This window comes from Carcharhinus amblyrhynchos, chromosome 6 (genome assembly GCF_965287045.1).
Source record: "Carcharhinus amblyrhynchos chromosome 6, sCarAmb.v2.hapA, whole genome shotgun sequence".
In the NCBI taxonomy this organism is placed as follows: domain Eukaryota; kingdom Metazoa; phylum Chordata; class Chondrichthyes; order Carcharhiniformes; family Carcharhinidae; genus Carcharhinus; species Carcharhinus amblyrhynchos.
This window is the reverse complement of record NC_137329.1, coordinates 27,178,994-27,197,000: the sequence shown is the minus strand read 5'-3', so window position 1 is coordinate 27,197,000 and position 18,007 is coordinate 27,178,994. Positions and strand designations below refer to the sequence as shown.

Here is an 18,007-nt window from a genome sequence, read left to right as displayed (position 1 = left end):
TACACTACATTCAAACGTGCATTCGTGGCCTCACTTCTCCCTCTGTAATCTCCTCCAGTTCTCATCCTCCAAGATCCGTGAGCTCTTCCAGATCAGTTCCCTTGAATATCCCCAAATTTAATCATTATCCCATTGGCAACTGTGCCTGTGCCTAAGCACTGGAATTCCTTCCCTAAACACCTTCATCTCTCTTACTTTAAAACACTCCATAAAATCTACATGCTTGACCAAGCTCTAACATAGGAAATAGAAGCAGGATTAGGCCACCAGGGCCATCAAGCCTGCTCCACTCAACAAAATGGAGATCGTCATCGACTTCAGGAAGTGTGAAGGAGAACATGCCCCTGTCTACATCAATGGGGACGAAGTAGAAAGGTCGAGTGCTTCAGATTTTTAGGCACCCAGGTCCCCCCATGCCGACACTATAGTTAAGAAAGCCCACCAACGCCTCTGCTTTCTCAGAAGACTAAGGAAATTTGTCACGTTAGCTAGGTCTCTCACCAACTTTTACAGGTGCACCATAAAAAGCATTCTTTCTGGTTGTATCACAGCTTGGTATGGCTCCTGCTCTGCCCAAGACCACAAGGAACTACAAAAGGTTGTGAATGTAGCCCAATCCATCACACAAACCAGCCTCCTATCATTGCCTCTGTCTACACTTCCCATTGCCTCGGTAAAGCAGCCAGCATAATTAAGGACCCCACATACCCCGGACATTCTCTCTTCCACCTTCTTCCTTCAGGAAAGATATACAAAAGTCTACAGTCACATACCAACAAACTCAAGAACAGCTTCTTCGCTGCTACTGAGAGACTTTTGAATGGACTTAGCTTGCATTAAGTTGATCTTTCTCTACATCCTGGCTATGACGGTAACACTACATTCTGCACTCTTTCATTTCCTTCTCTATGAACAGTATGTTTTGTCTGCATAGCGCACAAGAAGTAATACTTTTCACTGTATGTTAATACAAGTGATAATAATAAATCAAATCATATCATCAAGGCCACAGGTTTCCTTCATTAAACAACAACATAGCATTTTTATCCTAATGAAGCAAGTGGAGCATTTTAAAACAATGTCAAGAGGAATGCATTACAGGGCCAGATAAGCAGATAGTGACTGGAATTTTACCACCTCCCACCCCCAGGCACAGGGATCGGAGTGGGTGAGGGGCAGCCACCTCCCGCCCCCAGGCACAGGGATCGGAGTGGGTGAGGGGCAGCCACCTCCCGCCCCCAGGCACAGGGATCGGAGTGGGTGAGGGGCGGACACTCTGAAAGTCTGTTGACCTGGTCCAGGACTTTACAGTTTCGGGACAAGCAAGGCTGTAAAATCCCACTCATTTGGTCAGGTGTCCAAAGCTGAGTCAAAGAAGTAGGTTTTAAAGATAAAATTAAGGTGGAGAATCATAGTGAGGGTATCAGCCAGGTTTTTAAAATGACAGTCTGGGTCATTTCATAGTTATCATTAGTGGGACGAGCATTTTATTCCAGCTTTATTTCATTAAAGTGAATTGAAATTCCTCAGCTGTTGTGGTGGGATTGGAAAGCAGGGCTCCGAATTAATAGCTCACTAGTCCAGTGACATAATGGTGCCAGGTTGTCCCTCTTTCAAAGAGTTGGCACAGGCACGTGGACCAAATGATCTCCTTCAGTGTTTGATCATTCTCGGAGTCTCATTGGTGGGTGGTGCAAGTATGCCCGCCATGTTTTATGGACTGTGTGAGGTCAGTACACTGGGAGCTGGCAATGTTGGCACATTTCGCCCCTGGTACAAAAACAGCTTTGGTTGTAATTGGCAGTGCAGCCCTCACTTGTGAGGCTAACCTTGACAGGACGCTTTTCATCCCTTCAGCACTTGCCCAGAACACAGCCCAACAGCCAAGAACAAACATTAAAAAGGAACTAATTAAACGACTTGCCAGCTACAGATTAGTCGAGTCAGCAGACAAGCAGTAAAATCTTTATCAAGCTGTGCAAACCTAATAAAAACCATCACTAACAAACCAGCATTAAAACGTGCTGTGTGTTATTAAATTAACACTAGAACACAGAGCATCGTGAAACTTTTGAGACCGACAGACCTGCAGCGCCTCAATATCTAACAGTAGTTAATTGAAGATACTTTCAGCTGTATGACGAAACTCTGGAAGTACCTCAACTACACTGGGGAAAATGAACCCATTGGAAAATTTAGCGCCCAGTATGGAATGGAATCTGACAGACCCCAGGAGTGAGACAGGCCGTATGGCCCAGTGTCCGGGCTCAGTTAGCCTTGTCTCAAATACTTCTGTTTTAAACTTTTATTTATTAGTGCCACAAGTCGGCTTACATGAAATGGCAATGAAATTACTGTGAAAATCCCCTAGTCGCCACACTCTGGCACCTGTTTGGATACACTGAGGGAGAATTTAGCGTGGCCAATGCACATAACCAGCCCACCTTTGGAGTGTGAGAGGAAACTGGAGCACCCAGAGGAAACCCATGCAGACATGGGGAGAATGTACAGACGCTGCACAGACAGTGACCTAAGCCGGGAATCAAACCCGGGTCCCTGGCTCTGTGAGGCAGCAGTGCTAACCTCTTGTCACTTAGGTTGAGAAAAGTGGTCACAGTGTCCCTGGACAAAAGGAAGACCCTCCCACTTTTCCATCATTGCCTCGATTAATTCAGTGGCAGGAAGGCCCATGGATGACCTTCCTGCCTGCCTATTGAGGCCCTTAAATGAACAATTAAATTGAGCAGTGGGTGTAGTATTTACCAGGCAGGGAGCACAACAGCAAACCAGTGCCACGTTTTCTGCAGCTTTCCAGTGTGGAGATTGTGGGGGGAGGGGGTGCTAGGCTCACATTCAAAGACACTCAATGCATGATGGAGCAACCCAGCATCAGACGGGGGGGGGAGAGCCACTGAGAGGCATGCCCCCCTACAGGCTGCAGTGTAACTGTGAGCCATGACCTGGTCTAGGAGCTGTCACCTGAACTGTGGACCAAATATGGAGCTAGACTCTATGGCACTGAGGTTGATTGATTAACCCGTATATGTGAGCTAGATGCTATTGGAACAAAGCATTATGGATTTGTTTACAAATAATTCCATTGGCTGTTCGAGCAATGTGATCGATTTTCTTGCACTTTCTCCTCCTTTGAGCATCTCAGCTTGTTCCACCCTTCTTGCCCCTCATTTATAATCCTGGTTATGTCCCACCCTCCCAAATACAAGAAGAAAATTCTTACTGAGGTTTCTTCCCTTAGTCTCTGCACCATGGGAATTCTCATTCTTGATGAATTCAAACTCCAATTCAATTCATCATGCTCTCTCTCTCCTGCCCCCTCTAAATCTCTCCCTTTGTGTCAACTCTCCAACCCATATTACTGGCTGCCCCCACCCCTTCACTTTGTCACCCCATCTTAAATCATAAAAGGCCATTTCTGATCATTACCCTGTATCACTCTCCATGCACATCCCTCTCCCACACCCCAGCCCTATATCCTTCTGTATCAGCTCCCAAGGCATTGACAACTGCACTTCCAAAAATCCCGACTGTCTAGTCTTTGGCCCTCCTGGCTTAATTTTTATTCATTCATGGGACACGGTGTCGCTGGCTGGCCAACATTTATTGCCCATCCCTAATTGCCTGAGGGCAGTTGAGAATCAACCACATTGCTGTGGCTCTGGAGTCACATGCAGGCCAGAACAGGTAAGGACAGCAGATCTCCTTCTCTAAAAGAACATTAGTGAACCAGATGCATTTTTCTGACAATCAATGGTTTCACAGTCATCAGTAGATTCCTAATTCCAGATTTTTTAAAAATTAAATTCAAATTCCACCATCTGCCGTGGCAGGATTCGAACCTGGGTCTCCAGAACATCCCACATTTTATAAATTTGAGGCCATCCAAATTCTGCTGCTCATGTCCTTCCTTGCACCATCCCATTCACCCAGCTCCCCACCCTCCCCACCACCACCACCACCCTGTCCAGCTTTGTAATCTCCTCCAGCCCCACAACCACCAAGATTTTGAGTTGAGGGGGTTGAGCTATGAGGAGAGGCTGAATAAACTAGGCTTGTACTCGTTAGAGTTTAGAAGAATGAGGAGAGATCTCATTGAGACATATAAGATGATGAATGGGATGGATAGGATAGAGGTGGAGAGACTCTTCCCGCTCAGAAAGGACAGCAGGACTAGAGGGCACAGCCTCAAGATAAAGGGGGGGCAGTTTAGAATGGAGTTGAGGAGGAACTTCTTCACTCAAAGGGTGGTGAATCTCTGGAATTCTCTGCCCGTTGAAGTGGTGGAGGCTGCCTCGCTAAATATTTTTAAGATGCGGGTTGATGGGTTTTTGATGAGAGGGGATTAAGGGTTATGGGGAGAGGGTGGGAAAGTGGAACTGAGCCATGACAGATCAGCCATGATCTTATTGAATGGCAGGGCAGGCTTGAAGGGCTAGATGGCCTACTCCTGCTCCTATTTCTTATGTTCTTATGTTCTTGTTTTTGCCATCATCCAGTTCTGGGCCCTTCAGTACTCCTGATTTTAATCACTCTAACATTAAACCTTCAGCTGCCTGGACCCTAAGTTCTGGAATCCCCTCCCTAATGCCCTCCACCCCCTCTTCTGCCCCTTAACAGACTCTTTCAAAGCTCCCTCTCTGACCATGCCTTCGGCTACCTGCACTAATATTACTTTTCTATCCTTCCTCTGTTCTGATGAAAGGTCGTTGGACCTGGAAACTTCACTCCATTTCTCTCCACAGATGCTGCCTGACCTGCTGAGCAGTTTTGTTTTTATTTCAAATTTCCAGCTTCTCCAATATTTTGTTTAAAGTTTTAAGTTTATTTATCGTAGGCTTACATTAACACTGCAACGAAGTTACTGTGAAAATCCTCGCTTCGCCACACTCTGGCGCTTGTTCGGATATACTGAGGGAGAATTTAGCGCGGCCAACGCACGGTGTCTTTTGCACTGTGGGAGGAAACTGCAGCACCTGGGGGAATCCCACGCAGACATGGGTAGAATGTGCAAACTCCGCACAGAGAGTGACCCAAGCCAGGAACTGAACCCGGGTCCCTGGCACCATGAAGCAGCAGTACTAACCACTGTGCTGCCCCCTAATACCTCTTCACATGGCTCAGTACTTTAATAACACTCCTATGATAATCGTGGAACATTTAATTGTATTAAAGGCACTATATAAATACAAATTATAGTATGTAATTAGCCATAGTCCACACAGGGCTATAGGCATCTCCCTCAATTGGAGGGAGATAACTGGTTATATTAGCTTGAGGGGCATCACTCACAGGTATGAGATCTTCGGGTAAACGTTCTCCAAGGCAGCCTTCAAGACACACAACAACGCAGAATCACTGCGCAGAAACTGATAGCCAAGTTCCGCACATATGAGGACGGCCTCAACCGGGATCTTGAGTTCATGTCACACTATCTGTAACCTCCACAACTTGCCTGGACTTGTAAAATCTCACTAACTGTCCTGGCTGGAGACAATTCACACCTCTTTAACCTGTGCTTAGCCCTCTCTCCACTTGCATTGTCTGCACCTGTAAAGACTCGATTACCTGTTAAGACTTGCATTCCAACCATTATCTTGTAATTGTGTTTGTTTCTATTATATGACCTGTTTGTGAAACAAATCCTGCACTCACCTGATGAAGGGGCAGCGCCCTGAAAAATCATGTTACCAAATAAACCTGTTGGACTTTAACCTGGTGTTGTGAGACTTCTTACTGTGCCCACCCCTGTCCAATGTCAGCAATTTCACAGCAAGGGGAAAAAGGCAGATCTCTGTGAACTACCTACACCATTGCCAGCACTCTGCACCACAGTAACTGACCCCATCATTGATAGCAATATAATTCAGGACAATTTGCAGGAGCAAAGAGCAGACAAAATATGCCACCAAGGAGATATTCGTGTAGGAGGCTAACAATTTGATCAAAGAGGTCTATTTTAAAGTAGAAAGGCAGATTCCAGAGATTCGGAGCCCAAGTAGCTGATGGAGTGATGAAATGATGTGGAGGTGCCGCTGCTGGACTGGGCTAAACACACTAAACAGTAAACAGTTTTACCTGTTGGGACTTTAACCTGGTGTTGTGAGACTTCTTACGGAATGATGAAAATCAGGGACACACAAGAGGGCAGAATTGGAGTTCTGCTCCTTCATTCTGGAAGCTTCAAATCTCAAAATCCCCTGGTCGCATACTCCGGTTCCTGTTTGGGTACACTGAGGGAGAATTTAGCATGGCCAATGCACCTAACCAGCACGTCTTTCAGACTGTGGGAGGAAACTGGAGCGCCCAGTTTCTGGAAACTGGAGGAAACCCACACAGACACAGGGAGAACGTGCAGACTCTGCACACTCAGTGACCCAAGCCGGGAATCGAACCCGGGTCCCTAGCGCTGTGAGGCAGCAGTGCTAACCACTGTGCCACTGTGCCACCCATCAGGATGTAATCGGGAGATTCACTCCCAGAGATCTGAGACAGGCTCCCCACCATCTCAGGGAAATAATGAATTGAATCAACCCTTTGTGCTATCTCATACATTGTGACAAAATGACAGCAACAAAAGGAATCAGATTTGCTCCTCTAACTCTTAAGCACATTTCATTGTGACTAAACGCGGGTGATGACTCAAACCTCCCACTCTGACACCTGATCCTATTTGTCTTCCGCCTGAAGAATGTTCACGTTGATCAAAGAGGAGAGGACGGGGAGAGGGCCATTGTTCGAACGGCAAGCTGTGTTACACATTAAACCAGGAGCAGGCATTGTCTTGGAGATCAATAGGGATTCTGTTTTTCTAAACACCCTGCAGTGTGCATACAGATCTCGGCTGCTGAGTGTCCAACTCTCTTATTTCCCAGTGGGTTTAGTGGAGAGATATCCGCCTGGCTTTGGGAAACAGTGTTTGAAGTGGGAAGCATTGGGGATGGAAAGTACAACAGGTCGGAGATCAGGTTTAATCAATGGTGTTGAAGTTCCACATACAAAGCAATGGCCTAGTGATATTCTTACTAGACTATTAATCCAGGAACTCAGCTAATGTTCTGGGAACTTCGGTTTAATCCTGCCACAGCAGATGGCAGAATTTGAATTCCATTTTGAAAAAAATCTGGAATTAAGAATCTACCAATGACCATGAAACTATTGTCGATTGTCAGAAAAACTCATCTGCTTCGCTATTGTCCTTTAGGGAATGGATTCTGCCATCCTTACATTGTCTGGCCTACGTGTGACTCCAGACCCACAGCAACATGGTTAACTTTCAACTGCCCTTGGGCAACTAAATGCTGGCCAGCCAGCGACACCTATGTCCCATGAAATATAAAAAAACTGAGGCTCTCCGGGTATTCAAGAGGCGGCTAGATATAGCACTTGGGGCAAATGGGATCAAAGGTTATGGGGAGAAAGCATGATTAGGCTACTGAGTTGGATGATCAGCCATGATCATGACAAATAGCACAGCAGATTTGAAGGGCTGAATGGCCTCCTCCTATTCTTATTTTCGATGTTTCTATGAAGCAGTGCTACTCTCCAGGAGGGCTCACACGGTGGCAGTGCCACACTGCCAGGAAGGTTCTCATTGCAGTAGTGCCACGCTGCCAGGAGGGTCCATACTGCAGCAGTGGTGTCCTGCCACGAGGGTCTGCATGGAGGCAGTGCTGCATTGTTGGAGGTGCTGTATTTTGAATGCGATAGATGCTGTCTGCCTCTCAGGTGGGTGTAATAGATCCCATGGCCATTGTTTGAAGAAGAGTTGGGGAGTCTCTTGCGGCTAATGTTGATTAAATGAATTTCTGATCATTTATGAAATGGTTACTTCCAGGATGTTGTTCTGCACAAATTGCCTCCCACGTTTATGACAATTACTATTTCAAAGTGTTTCATTGACATAAGTGAGGCATTGGCTTAGTGCCTTTTCCAAATCCCGACAAACACCCATGCCCTCTCCAGATACTGTTAGAGTCTCACTGTCAAATGCCAGGTCTTTCTCAATGGAAACACTCCAGACAACTGGTCCCAGACAGTTCATGAACAAAATATCATGAGCCTGTAATATGATCCAGAAATTAGAAGGAATTTCACTTGTAAAAGAAAACATTGCTTTTTAATAAGAAGATTGATGTGTTCTGAAGCAGCTCAAATCTGAAAGCAAAACATGGAAAGTTGAGGCTGCACTCTTTGGATGATCATGGAAGAGCTGAACTCTATTTAACCTCCAACCAAGTGGACTGGGTGCTATTAGCGTTATTGTTGCTTCTCTTTAATTATCTTTCAGTCAGGCATTCATTGGTGCATTATTGACACGCGGCAAGAGAAATTTACTCAGGAAATATTGGACTTTAAGTGCTGAGGAGTCAGGGTCAGGGTATTTTTAGTTACCGATGTTGCCAGACATTGGAATAAAAACAATTAAAATTGTCCTCTTACGACAAAGGGATTATTTACTGGATTATTCAAGTCCATTCCCTCAGTGGGAAAGGATATTAGTTTACACTGCACCTTTCACAGTGTCTACATGTCCCAGGGAGATTCACAGCCGTTGACTTCAGAAGGGCAATCACTTGTAAAGTCGAAACATAGCAGTCGAATTTGTGCACATCAGGTGTCCCCAAACAGCAACAAGGATATGATAATAAGGACATAAGGACTAGGAGCAGGAATGGGCCAGATGGCCTTTGAGCCTGCCCTGCCATTCAGTAAGATCATGGCTGATCTTTTTGTGGACTCAGCTCCACTTACCCACCTGCTCAGCATAATCCTTAATTCCTTTACTGTTCTACCTATCTTTGCCTTAAAAACATTCAATGAGTTAGCCTCAACTGCTTCATTGGGCAGGGAATTCCACAGGTTCACAACCCTTTGGGCGAAGGAGTTCCTCCTCAACTCTGTTCTAAATCTGCTCCCCCTTATTTTGAAGCCACGCACCCACCCCTCCAGTTCTAGTTTCACCTGACAGTGGAAACAACCTCCCTGCTTCTATCTTATCTATTCCCTTCATAATTTTATATCTTTCTATAAGACCCCCCTCATTCTTCTGAATTCCAATGAGTATAGCCCCAGTCTACTCTATCTCTCCTCGTAAGCCAACTCTCTCAACTCCAGAATCAACCTAGTGAATCTCCTCTGCACCCCCTCCTTTCTGAAGTAAGGAAACCAAAACTGTACACAGTATTCCAAGTGTGGCTTCACCAGCACCTTATACAACTGCAACATAATCTTGCTGTTTTCAAACTTCATCCCTCTAACAATGAAGGACAAAATTACGTTTGCCTTCTTAATTACCTGCTGCACCTGCAAACCAACTTTTTGTGATTCATGCACAAGGACGCCCAGGTCCCTCTGCACAGCAGCATGCCGTAATTTTTTACCATTTGAACTATAGTATATTTTGCTGTTACTCCTACCAAAATGGAATTCCTCACAATTACCAACATTGTACTCCATGCTTTAGTGATATTGACTGAAGGATAAATATTAGTCAGGACACTGGGGAGAATTCCCTGCCACTGGGTTAGTTTATATCCACCCAAGAGGACAAATAGGGCCTGTGGCGCCCCTGCCCGGGGCAAGGGGGCTGGTGCCAGTGGCACCCTTGCCTGGGGGCCAGGGCCAGTGGTGCCCCTGCCTGGGGCCAGTGGTGCCCCTGCCCGGGGGCAAGGGTGCCAGTGGCGCTCCTGCCCAGGGGCGAGGGTGCCAGTGCCAGTGGCACCCCTGCCCAGGGGGCAAGGGAGCCGGTGCCAGTGGCACTGTCCGCCAGTGAGAAAGTGGGTAAGTGTGGAATTTGGATCGGATAGACACGGTCAATCTCATGGTGAGCATAAATACCATCACTTGTTCACGTAAGGGCATAGATCAGGTGAGTAGCCTCACAAGGGAGATAGCATTTTGGTAGGGTGAGAACAACGTCATTGAACTTGTCATCAAGAATTATGCAGCATATCAGGCTTGTCAAGTGAGGCAGGAACAGGGGGACCTGGGTGTACAGGTACATAAATCATTGAAGATTGCAGGAGAAGTGGAGGGAGCAGCTAATAAAGCATATAATATTCTGGGATTTATTAATAGGGACATTGGGTACGAGAGCAAGGTGATTATTCTCAACTTATACAAAACACTAGTTAGACCTCAGCTGGAGTATTGTATTTGGGATCTTATATTATAGGAAGGATGTGAATGCACTGGAGAAAGTGCAGAAGAGGTTTACAAGAATGGTTCCAAGGGTGAGAAACTTCAGTTCCGAGGATAGAGTGGAGAGATTGGCTCTGTTCTCGTTGGAGAGAAGGCTAAGGGGAGATTTGATAGAGATGTTCAAAATTATGACGGGGCTGGACACAGTAGATAGGGAGAAACTGATCACACCCATAAAAGGATCATGAATGAGAGAGTACAGATTTAAAGTGCTTTGCAAAAGAAGTGAATGTAATGTGAGAAAAAAACTTTTTCCACACAGTTTGGGTCTGGGTTACTCTGTCTAGGAGTGTGGTGGAGGCAGGATCAACTGAGGATTCAGGAGTGCATTGGATGATTATTTGAATATTAACAACGTGCAGGGGTATGGGGAAAAGGCAGGGGAATAGCACCAAACCATGTCATTTAAAGAGCTGGTGCAGATACAATGGGCTGAATGGCCTACTTTCACACTGTGATTCTGTACACCAGAGGGAGAGTCAGTGACTGTGGCACTGCGCCCCACAGTCAGTGACTGTGGCACTGCGCCCCAGAGTCAGTGACTGTGGCACTGCGCCCCAGAGTCAGTGACTGTGGCACTGCGCCCCAGAGTCAGCGACTGTGGCACTGCGCCCCAGAGTCAGCGACTGTGGCACTGCGCCCCAGAGTCAGTGACTGTGGCACTGCGCCCCAGAGTCAGTGACTGTGGCACTGCGCCCCAGAGTCAGCGACTGTGGCACTGCGCCCCAGAGTCAGTGACTGTGGCACTGCGCCCCAGAGTCAGTGACTGTGGCACTGCACCCCAGAGTCAGTGACTGTGGCACTGCACCCCAGAGTCAGTGACTGTGGCACTGCACCCCAGAGTCAGTGACTGTGGCACTGCACCCCAGAGTCAGTGACTGTGGCACTGCACCCCAGAGTCAGTGACTGTGGCACTGCACCCCAGAGTCAGTGACTGTGGCACTGCACCCCAGAGTCAGTGATTGTGGCACTGCACCCCAGAGTCAGTGACTGTGGCACTGCACCCCACAGTCAGTGACTGTGGCACTGCACCCCAGAGTCAGTGACTGTGGCACTGCACCCCAGAGAGAGTCAGCGTCTGTGGAACTGTGCCCCAGACTCAGTGACTGTGGCACTGCACCCCAGAGAGAGTCAGCATCTGTGGAACTGTGCCCCAGAGAGAGTCAGTGTCTGTATTTTATGAGTAAAAACGATTGAGAAGATATGCTTGGAAGATAAATTTGGCAGGCAATACAATGAGCTGATGAGAGTTTGCTGTCCATCTGAATGGTTAATAAAGGCCTGGCTTTCGCTACGACAGACAGACAAGTGCACACTCTCAGCTCCTTGCCCGTACTCCAACAGGTGCCAGTTCCCCTTCACAGTCAAGCAATTTTATTTTGTTTTCACAACATCCACATTGGTCAATCCTCCCTCTGTCCTACTTTCTCCCCCAGTTCCCCAGTGCTTCCCTGAACCTTTCCTTGCTGCACTGTCCGGCAGCAAACACGAGCAGGCAGACAGAGTGAGAGTTTCTTACCGTAGCAGGAGTAGGTGCGTGAAGTCTGTGTGTCCTGTCCTGCGCTGCGCTGCCAGCGTTAACACTGCAACCGTGGCTCTCGGGCTTTCACACTGGACTCTCTGCTCCCAGGGGGCTGCTGGCTGCAGAATGATGATTGCTAAGCTGCATCGCGTCACCTTGGTTACACACTTTATCCGCTTTCAGAAGGGAAGGTTAACCAATGGAGAGCCCCCATGCCCTTTTCATTGAACAGATTAAGTGGCAGCCATGTGATGCTAGTGTTCCAGTCAGTGAACAGCTCCTGCTGGAGCTCGATGTAAACAGAGTAATTGTACCGCATTGCTGCTTATACTAATCCAAACTGACTGCATCTCCCAGCTAGGCACACTGCTCCAGAACAGGGCAGGCTCTCCATACAGTTTCTGTCCAGTCAAAGTTTCTGTCGTGTCAAAGTTTATAAATGTTTTTTTGAAAAGGGAAAACTTTTTACAATGCAGTCTCAACACAATACAAAGTAAAACCTGAAGAGGCTGTCTGGCTTAATGATCACAAACTGGGTTTACTGAAGCCCTGAAGGTTTGTAGGAAGGGTAGAGAGTGAGGATGGAGAGGAACTTCACAGATTTGAAACCCTGCGAAGAAATTATTTAAAGGGAGACAGTCCAGAGGAGCGCAGTGAGGATGGAGAGAATGTCACCGAGACGTAGAGGTTTACAGCACGGAAACAGGCCCTTCGGCCCAACTTGTCCAAGCTGCCCTTTTTTTAAACCACTAAGCTAGTCCCTATCGCCTGCATTTGGCCCATATCCTCTATACCATCTTACCCACGTAACTGTCTAAATGCTTTTTAAAAGACAAAATTGTACCCGTCTCTACTGCTACCTTTGGCAGCTTGTTCCAGACACTTACCATCCTCTATGTGAAAAAAATGCCCCTCTGGACTCTTTTATCTCTCTCCCTTAAACCTGTACCCTCTAGTTTTAGACTCCCCTAGCTTTGGGAAAAGATGTTGACTATCTAGCTGATCTTTGCCCCTCATTATTTCATAGACCTCTAGAAGATCATCCCTAAACCACCTACTCTCCAGGGAAAGAAAAGAGTCCCAGTCTATCCAGCCTCTCCTCAAACCATCAAATGGGATACAGGACACTGGAGGACAGAAGAGAGAGCAGATTCATTAAAAAAAAGCATTCCAGTAAAATAGAGAAGAGACAAGAAAGCCTGGCATGCAGAAGAAAGGGAAAGAAAGAGAGATGGAGGGATCAATGAAGGAAGTTAGAAGGGGGAAAGGTTGAAGAGAGAGAGATACAGAAGGGAGAAAGTGAGGGGAGCTGGAAGGGAAGGAGAGAAAGAGAAAGAAAAGAGAGGGAGAATATTTGCTGCTGCATTTCATTCCAACCGTGACTGTCTACACTTCAAAAATACTTCATTAACATTTCTGATGGAAACTTATTGACCTGAAACATTAAAACTATTCCCTCTTCACAGATGGGTTTTTGGAAGTGTTATTTAATTAGTCCCAATCCTCTGCTTTCATTCTATTGCCCTGAAAAACATTCCTTATAAATATCCCAAACGTTTATCCAAGTTCCATTAGAAAGTTACAATTGAATTTGCTTCCACTGCCTTTCCAGGCAGAACATTTCAGATTATAACAGCTCATTACCTTAAATAAAATTCCTCATGTCCCGTCTGGTCCTTTTGGAAAAGATTTGAAGTCTGTGTCTTCTGGCTATCGATCCTCCAGTCACTGGGAAGAGTTTCTCTTTACCCTACCGAAACCCCTGATAATTTTAATGTTAATACTGATGTGCTAATGTGCCTGGAACTGGAATTTAGGAGTTCAGGTTCTTCCTGTTTATTCAAGCGCTCTCCCTGAAGAGCTGTCCTGATTTATTTTAACATCAAACCATCCCCCCAACAAAGAAGTTGATTGGAGATACTCAAACACACAAGCCAGCGTTCTTTGCTGAGAGGCAGTGACATCCACATCTCAGCAGCTGAGGAATCAGAAACAGGGACTGGGATCCTCCCAGAAATATTCAAAGTGTCAAAATTTATGTGAAAACTGGAGTAAATCACACTGTTTAGATTTTCAGTGGGAGTTTAGAGAAGTATCTCTCACACTCTGTGCACTGCAGAGTGGATCACACGGAAAGTCAATGGGCAGGGCCTATTCCCGCTGGAGAGACTGGCAGCGTAGCGCAGAGCGGGCCACTGCACTTGTGCCAATCTGTCAGCGCTGAGATTGACACATGCACAGTGGCCCCACACTTGCTGGCCAGCTCATTCACTGGTCATTCCCGCGATCGCTGCAATGCTGGTCCTCCATCTCACCCCCCCCCCCAACCTCCCCCGGCCTGATCACTACTCCCCTCCCATGCATGCCCGGGCCCAGCCCCAGCACAGCCTCGATCTCCCCTCCCCTCCCCCACCCCCCAACCCTCACTGATAGCCCTGAACCCTGCAGTCACAATTCCCCCTGCAGTTCCAACGCCCCCCCCCCCCCCAAGCCCCCACCCACCAAGTAGGCTGCGCACCCCCCCACCCACCCTGATGCCCAGCCCCAATCGCTGGCCTTCTTCCCACCCTTTGCTTGATCCTAGTGACAGAATGGCAGCGGGAACCCCTCCCCCTCACCTGCACTGACTGCCCTCCATTAGGTCCTGTCCCCATCAGGCCCCACCCCATTAGGCCCATCCCCTTGGCACTGCCCCCATGCGGGAAGGGCAGTGCCAAGATGCCAGGCTGGACAATTGGCACTTTGCCCTTTGGACGGTGCCAGGAGGCCCAGGCTGGCACTGCCAAGGTGCCAATGCCCGGGGGGGGACCCCAGTTGCCCTCCTTTACTCCTGCGAGGTCCCCAGCAGTAAAATCCGCTGGAGTGAAATACTCTGGTAGTAGGAGGGGGGGCGATGCCAGCAGGCCAGGGACTGAAGCCTGCAAGCCCATTAATAGTATTTAAAATATATGGAGATACTCATTTAAATAACGCATGTGCCTCATTGCCAATTTCCGCATGGAGCTGACACGCTGGGAGATGCTATCGGAGTGGGACACCCAGCATAGATCCCGTGAATGGGGAATCACTGGAATCTCCTGGCCTGCGGCACTAAAATATCAGCGTGGCGGGATGGGAGAATCACCCCCAGGAATTCTGAATCTTCAGTTTGAGTGAGCTTGAGCGCCGTGCCCAGGGACGTGAGCCAATAGTCGAGGCTGATACTCAGAATGCCACACTGAGAGAGTGCTGCACTGTCTGAAGTGCCATCTTTTTGATGAAATCTTAAGCCGAGGCCTCATCTGCCCTCTTAGTTGGGCAGAAAAGGTCCCAGGACACTGCCTTTAGGAAAAGCAGTAGAATTATCCTCAGCGTCCCGAAAAACATTCATCAATCAGCATAACGAAATGGTCATTACCACGTTGCTATTTGTGGGATCATGCTGTGCATAAATTGGCTGCTGCATTTCACATGTTACGACGGCGGCTGCACTGTGTCATTGGCTGCAAAGTGCTTGGGAATTCCTCAGGCGGTGAAAGGAGCTATGGATATGCAGAGGGCAGCACGGTGCCACAGTGGTCAGGGTGGCACAGCGGCACTGTGGTTAGCACTGCTGCCTCACAATGCCAGGGAACCCGGCTTCAATTCCCAGCTTGGTTCACTGTGCGGAGTCTGCACGTCCTCCCAGTGTCTGCCTGGGTCTCCTCCGGTTTCCTCACACAGCCCGAAAGACGTGCTGGTTAAATGTCCCACAGCGACAGGGACCTGGATCCGATTCCGGCCTTGGGTCGCTGTCTGTGCGAAGTCTGCATGTTCTCCCCGTGTCTACGTGGGTTTCTTCTGGGTGCTTCAGTTTCCACCCACAAGTCCGAAAGATGTGCTGGTTAGGTGCATTGGCCATGCTAAACTGTCCCTCAGTGTACCCAAACAGGTGATAGAGTGTGGTGACTAGGGGATTTTCACAGTAACTTCATTGTGATGTTAATGTAAAACTACTTATGACGTTAATATAAAGCAATTTCCTTCTTTTTAAAGCTGCCCCTACTTGGAAACTCAGTGTAACTACCCAATCAGCAGCACATCCAGTGGCCAATTCACAAACGTGTGAGGGAGGGAAGGAGGGGAGCTGGAACGGGGCTGTGAAATACAAAAATTCATATCCACATTAGCAGCAGGTCTTACAGAAATATCTGAAATTCTGTAAAACATCTACAGGTGAAGCTGCCCTGACAATGTGGTGGGCCATCGGGTACTGCTGCTGGGTGCAGGGTGACCCATGCTGCTACCACCCAAACCCAGTGCGATCACCTCCAAATGCCGAGGGCAGGAGCAGGGAGAAGACATGGGTCAGGCGGAGAGGAGGGGGACAGGCGAAGAGGAGGAGGTACAGGAGGAGGGGCAGGAGAAAAGATCAGGAGTAGGAGGGAAAGATGAGGGGGAGGGGCAGGAGAAGAGGAGCTGGGGCAAGAGAAGAGGAGGTGACGAGAAGGTGGAGGAGAGCTCTCAACAGGAGGTTTTACCAACAAATTTCCGAGAGAGTGGCACAGTGATTAGCACTGCTGTCTCACAGCGCAAGGGACCGGGTTCAATTCTGGCCTTGGATCACTGTCTGTGTGGAGTTTGCACATTCTCCCCGTGTCTGCGTGGGTTTCCTCTGGGTGCTCTGGTTTCATAAGAACATAAGAACATAAGAAATAGGAGCAGGAGTAGGCCATCTAGCCCTTCGAGCCTGCCCCGCCAATCAATAAGATCATGGCTGATCTGTCGTGGCTCAGTTCCACATTCCCGCCCTCTCCCCATAACCTTTAATCCCCTCTCTTATCAAAAACCCATCAACCCGCGTCTTAAAAATATTTAGCGAGGCAGCCTCCACCACTTCAACGGGCAGAGAATTCCAGAGATTCACCACCCTTTGAGTGAAGAAGTTCTTCCTCAACTCCGTTCTAAACCGCCCCCCCTTTATCTTGAGGCTGTGCTCCCTAGTCCTACTGTCCTTTCTGAGCGGGAAGAGTCTCTCCACCTCTATCCTATCCATCCCGTTCATCATCTTATACGTCTCAATGAGATCTCCCCTCATTCTTCTAAACTCCTTCCACAGTCCAAAGTTGTGCAGGTTAAGAGGATTGGCCAGGCTATATTGCCCCTTAATGTCAAGGGGAATAGCAGGATAAATATGTGAGGTGACAGTAATAGGGCCTGGGTGGGATTGTGCTCAGGTTTGGCTCAACGGGCCAATTGGCCTCCTCCTGCACTGTTGGAATTCTATGATCCGATGATTAACACCCCCATTCCTTCAGCGATTTCTCCAGCAGTGCACTTGACGGCTGTGATTCAGTCAGTTGGCGCTCACAGCACTCTGTCATCTCTTGGAAGGGGACCTACAGCCTCAGAGCAGGGTGAGGATGTCACTGCCAGTAGCTGTCAAGGTGACCGTGGCCCTAAAGCTTTTCATTAGCAGTTCCTTTTAGACTGGAACAGGCAGCATTGCGAGCATCTGACAGTTCACCATGCATGAGGTGAAAGAGACCCCCTGCATCAGGAGAAAGAAAGATTGTATCGATATAGAACCTCAGAAAACCACAGGTCATCTCAAATTCTTCACAGCAATGTTTGCAATGCTGTCACTGTTGTAAAAACAGCAGCCAGTTTGCCCAGAACCAGCCCATAAACAATATAATAATGAGCAGACCATCGATTTTGTTGAATAAGTATTAGCTGGGACACCTTTCCTGCTCTCCTGTGACATAATGACTTGGAATCTTTCATGTCCACCCAACAGAATAATCAGGATCTTAAAGTTTATTATCACAAGTAGGCTTACTTGTGTTAATTCACTGCAATGAAGTTACTGTGAAAATCCCCTAGTCACCGCAGTCCGGCGCCTGTTCGGCTCAGTGCACCTAACCAGCACGTCTTTCAGACTGTGGGAGGAAACCTGCGCAGACATGGGGAGAATGTGCAGAGTCCATGCAGACAATGACCCACGACAGGAATTGAACCTGTGTCCCTAGCGCTATGAGGCTATGCTAACTACTGTGGCTAACCTGCCTCATCAAAAGGCAGCACCTCCAACACTGCTGCTTTCTCTCAGTGCTGCACAAGAATATCAGCCTAGATTCTGTGCTCAAGTCCTGGAGGGAAGCTTAACCCCACAACCATCTGACTCAGGGTGAGAGTGATCCCAACTCTGCCCCAGCTGGCCGGGGGATTCTGTCACCTTCTCTCGAACAAGAGAGAAGCAGGAAAAACTTGTGCACTTTCAATTTTAATCGTTCCGTTGCTGACGGC

General features: G+C 47.9%; 1 protein-coding gene across 1 annotated transcript in view; it reads right to left on the bottom strand.

Moving 5' to 3' along the window:
- LOC145343774 (ras association domain-containing protein 8-like) overlaps nt 1-11,828 on the bottom strand; it is an 85,749-nt gene extending 73,921 nt beyond the window's left edge. The window contains exon 1 of the mRNA XM_080190096.1: nt 11,738-11,828. The gene's annotated coding sequence lies outside the window, so the exon portion shown is untranslated. The remainder of the gene's footprint in view (nt 1-11,737) is intronic.
- Between the last annotated feature and the right edge of the window lie 6,179 nt (nt 11,829-18,007).